This window comes from Dama dama, chromosome 20 (genome assembly GCF_033118175.1).
Source record: "Dama dama isolate Ldn47 chromosome 20, ASM3311817v1, whole genome shotgun sequence".
Classification (NCBI taxonomy): Eukaryota; Metazoa; Chordata; class Mammalia; order Artiodactyla; family Cervidae; genus Dama; species Dama dama.
The window spans coordinates 23,901,820-23,906,826 of NC_083700.1; the positions used below are offsets into that span (position 1 = coordinate 23,901,820).

General features: G+C 44.7%; 1 non-coding gene across 1 annotated transcript; it reads right to left on the reverse strand.

The window, feature by feature from the left end:
- Window positions 1-705: 705 nt before the first annotated feature.
- Window positions 706-827, reverse strand: LOC133041863 (small nucleolar RNA SNORA26). The gene has a single exon (XR_009689417.1). It is a non-coding gene; the product is annotated as a small nucleolar RNA SNORA26 (small nucleolar RNA).
- Window positions 828-5,007: the final 4,180 nt, after the last annotated feature.

Genomic DNA, 5,007 nt, shown 5'->3' on the forward strand with positions numbered 1-5,007 from the left:
CAGCAGAAGCACAAGGGTGTTTCCAATCCAGTGACTAAAGCAGAGAACTATAGGGAGACTCTAGAACTGAAGGACTAGGCCCATCTGACCCCATTTTACTCTTGTCCAGTTTACAGCAGAGACACAAGTCCTTGGGGACATATGCCTTGGCAGCTGACCATCCACCTTGAGGAAAGTGAGAGGCCTAATTTTTAACTCAGTCTGGTTTTGAGTGAAAGCTAAATTCACCCTTGTTCGCTCATTGATGGGACCAATCTTCTCCAAGCTGCCACTTTCTAAAAAATAAATTGCATTGCTATAAATGCAAACTTCAACAAAGATGTTTGTTAGCAAATTTTATAAATACCCAAGACACCTAACAAGAAACCAAAAAGTTAGCAAGAGCATTCAATTTCAGGAGAGTTCGGCCCAATAGAGCACAGTCACTGATAGAAAAGATTCTTGAGTTGAAGGGAAGCGATCCCTTTCTGTCCTGGGACATCCTGCTAACTTCAGTGGGCTGGGAAAGCAGCTGCCCATTCTAACAGACGGGATTCTCAGGTGGCGCTAGTGGTAAAGAACCCACCTGCTAATGTAGGACATGCAAGAGACACGGTTTTTTGTTTTTCTTTTTATTGTCAAATCAAAGGTCAAGTTTAAATTTAATGACTTAGGTATTAACTATACACATACTAGTAAGTGCTAAGACTTAAAATCTTCCGACTCAGTTGTGACTCCAGACAGGATCCAGAGAGGAGTTCTAAAAATCCCTCTCTGGGTTTTATGGAGACTTTCTTTACCCTCCTGTGTTAGCCTCCTAAGGCACTGCATCAACCTTAAAAGGGCAATGGAAAGGGTGAAGGAGACACGGTTTTGATCTCTGGTCAGGAAGATTCCCTGGAGGAAGAAATGGCAAGCCACTCCAGTGTTCTTGCCTGGGAAATTCCATGAGCAGAGGAGGCTGGAGGGCTACAGTCCATGGGATCACAAAGAGTCGGACACGGCTGAAGCAACTTAGCACACACACGTTCTGACAGACGGGCTGCTCTTGCCTCCAGACGGTGTCTGGTGTCCTGAGACACGTCAGCGCTCAGGGAGCCTTTAGAAGGGCCCAGCCCTCACTTCTGCTATTGCTCAGTGCATAGAAATGGTTCAGTTGACAAAAGGTAGGGCTCTAGGAATAAAGTCAGGTCACAGAGAAACAGAGGAGTATGAAATGAGATAAAGGCAGGATAAACACAATAGAATTCTCCTACCTACAAAATGCAAAGCAATAGCTTACTTGCCTTGATAAAATGTTTTTTTTTTTTTTTAATTTTAACTTTGGTTGAATAAATTTTTTAATGTACTTCTTCTAAAATGATGTTACCTTGAATGATTATGATAAAAGAAAGTATCATAATATGTGTGAAATGCCTGGCATGGTAACAGTCAATGAACTGTACCTGTTATACACTTCTGTTAGCATGGCAAAATTCATCCCAGTGTCAAACCCTCTGTGAGCTTTTTTGGTTTCATCCTATTTATAATGAAGAAATTTGACACATTTTTCTTTCCCCCATAGAATGTCAGGCCCCACAGAAATTGGAAAATAGATTTCCTTAAAGCCTTTGCTGAATCTCACACAGCAATTATCACTAAGCATTGTAGTTGGAGGATTGTGTGGGGGTGTGGGGAAGATAAGCTTTCATAAATAGTTGTTCCAGTTTTGTGTCTTTTACCTTAACATGAACAAATGCTCAGTGGCCTATTGTCACACCCATTTCACCCTCCATGCAGGTTATACCAACCGCTAAACTGAAGAGACGGATGCTATAGGGGTTCCCCAAGGCTCAGACTCACAAGACCCAGGTCAGAAGAGATGCTAGGGAAATGAAGAGTTGGTTCAGACCAGCACTATCCCAGGGCTGCCTGTCTCTCTTTCCTCAAACTCAGCTTCTATGTCACTGAACATAATACTTATGTTCACTTATGTTGGATCATCATGATCCCTGACTTATGACCTTGAACTTAACCATGCTCTGTATCTGGAATACAACCACAGGTCAATGGCAGGAGGAAAACTCAAAGAGATGGGTCAAAGTGTGTGCCACAAACACTGTTCTGGAGCCCTGGTCTGTTCAATATGTGGGTGAACTGAGTGAACACAGAACGGTAGCACGAGGCTGTCAGATCTTCCTAAACAGACAGGTACCCCATGTATTCAGTGGCTCAGTGGTAAAGAATCAGCCGGCAATGCAGGAGACACAGGAGATGCGGGATCGATCCCTGGGTCAGGAAGATCCCCTGGAAGAGGGCATGGCAACCCACTCCAGGATTCTTGCAAGGAGAATCCCCATAGAGAGAGGAGCCTGACGGGCTACAGTCCTGGGATCACAAAGAGTCAGACAAGAATGAAGTGATGGCACAAGCACACCATGTTTTCAAGGATATACACATAAACTCTTCTAGTCACTTTGACAGCTTGGAAAGAGCTCTTGTGAGGCTACAGTGAAATACATAAGTGAAAGTAAGAAATGCAGTGTTTAGTGACATTTTTTAAAAAATCAAATAAAACAACCCAGACCCAGAGGAAGAATTTAGAAAGTAGGGATATCATACTTAAGTTTATTCTGAAGACAACATGCTGCCCAGCAAAGAGAAGAAAATGACATAACAACAGGATGCAGCAAAAGCACTGAGATGGGACAAAAAATATATTTAAAAATTATTTATTCACTTAGTATCGTACTTTGATTTGTATCCTACAGTTTTGAGGACACAGACTAAACTGGAGAAGACCCAGAGAAGAAGTTCATGACAGTCTACAAGGTTGATGTCCTTCACTTGTGGAAAAGCCTTAAGATCGGTTTAAAGAGAAGATGAGGTGATATGGTTTGTCCAGTAGTCATGTATGCACGTGAGAGTTGGACTATAAAGAAAGGGAGTAGCGAAGAATTGATGCTTTTGAAATGTGGTGTTGGAGAAGATTCTTGAGAGCCCCTTGGACTCCATGGAGATCAAACCAGTCCATCCTAAAGGAAATCAATCATGAATATTCACTAGAAGGACTGATGCGGAGGCTGAAACTCCAATATTTTGGCCACCTGATGCAAAGAACTGACTCATTGGAAAAGACCCTGATGCTGGGAAAGATTGAAGGCGGGAGGAGAAGGGGACGACAGAGGATGAGATGGTTGGATGGCATCACCGACTCAGTGGATGTGAATTTGAGTGAATTCCAGGAGTTGGTGATGGACAGGGAGGCGTGGTGTGCTGCAGTCCGTGGGGTTGCAAAGAGTCAGACATGACTGAGCGACTGAAATGAACTGAACTGAACTGAGGTGACTTTATGACAGCCCGACAGGAATTAAGACCTGCTGGCAAAGTATATTTACCATGAATATTTTTATACACAGATGAATGAACAATGGGAACTCAGCTGAGATAGTTTTTGGAAGTAGATAGGTCAGTGGTATCGGAACGTATGTAGACAACCCAAGAGTGGCTGCTGAGGGATTGGGTGCTATCAGTAGTGATGTTCACAAACGGTCATGGCCTAGGCACCTGGAAGGCAGGGGCCCCCAAGATTCCATGAACCCCTCCCCCTACTAGTTCTGTTATGGCAACTCCAGATGGTTACCTAGCACGCTGGGTCCCTCTCCTTCACTCCTGTCTTAGTCTGAGCCCCACACAGCACCTGTGGCTCTGAGCTCTGGCATCTTCAACTTCTCTTTGTGGTTGAGAACCCTCTAGTTGTTCCCAAAAGTAAGTCAGGAATTCCGTTTTTGTCATCCCTCAGTGCTGATTAAACCAATGTGATTTTGCTTGTTTGAATCCCCCATATATTGGGTATCTCCTCCCCACCCCTGGCTTCTACCTCTTCTACCACATGTCACCATGGCAGTATGTCTTCCCTCTTTATCGGATCTGAGGGCACAATGTACCCTCATGGAAATCAACCAGGAGCTTCAGTTGCAGCTGGAAAAGTACAAGCAGGACTTCAGAGACCTCACAGAGAAATTCCTCGTATCCCAAGCTACTGCTTACTCCCTGGCCAACCATCTGCAGAAATACAGTAAGTCCTCGGGATCATGGACACCAAAGCAATGAATGATCACTGTCTTCCCTCTAAGAAACTGTAAGTCTCCAATATTGGTCTCCTTTTCCCTTAGTCATTTTGAATTCCATTCTGACCACAGTGCAGGAAAGGTAGTAGTGTGGCTCTTTTGCCTTCAGTTCCTGAGGCTGGGAAAACTGAGGCACAAGGAGTGAGGCACTTTTCCAAGTTTTTAGTGATGTGTAGGGTGAGCTTCGAGTTAAAATTCCAGACAGTGATTCCTGGTGCCAGCACAGGAGTGCCCGTGTCTCTCAGGCGCAAACTAAGCTGCGTTGACTGGAATCTTTTCTGTTCTGTATCTGATCCTGCATGCCTCTTGGCTAAACCTCTGGGACTAATGAACTCCATCAGTTCGAGGTTCCCTGAAGTTCCATTGGCAAAGCCCTGTGCTATCTGCACTGGGGTAATGTGTGGTTACACACTGTGAGAAACAGGGTATATGATTTAAAGGAGCTTAAGGATGAATCTGCTTCTCACTGAAACTGAGGCCATCATGACAGGGACTCCCTGGTGAGAAGGAATCCGTGCTTTCTGACGGTGCAGGTTCTCCTTCCTGAGTCCAAGAAAGCCATGTGACTCTGTGGCAAGAGTGAAGGTGTTTCTGGTGAAATCAGACAATCCGCACTTTCCCCTCTCTCCCCACTTGAGCTGGTGAAACTTTGGTGATATAGGTTGACCAGGAGTCCGGAGACCCTGAGTCTATGCTATAAGTTGTGTGACCAACATGAAGATGATAGTAAGTGGGGGGAGATCACCAGCCCCAGTAAAAACTCAGGCTGAGTGTGAGTTGGCCCTTTGCACGCACAGTCAGCCTGGAAATTGGAATCATTTTTGCCTGTTCAGTAAGAGGGGCCTGGAGTAAGGAAAGAAGTCATGACCAGGGTACATGCACAACAAGGGGATGAGAGGAATCTTGACAACTTGTGTCT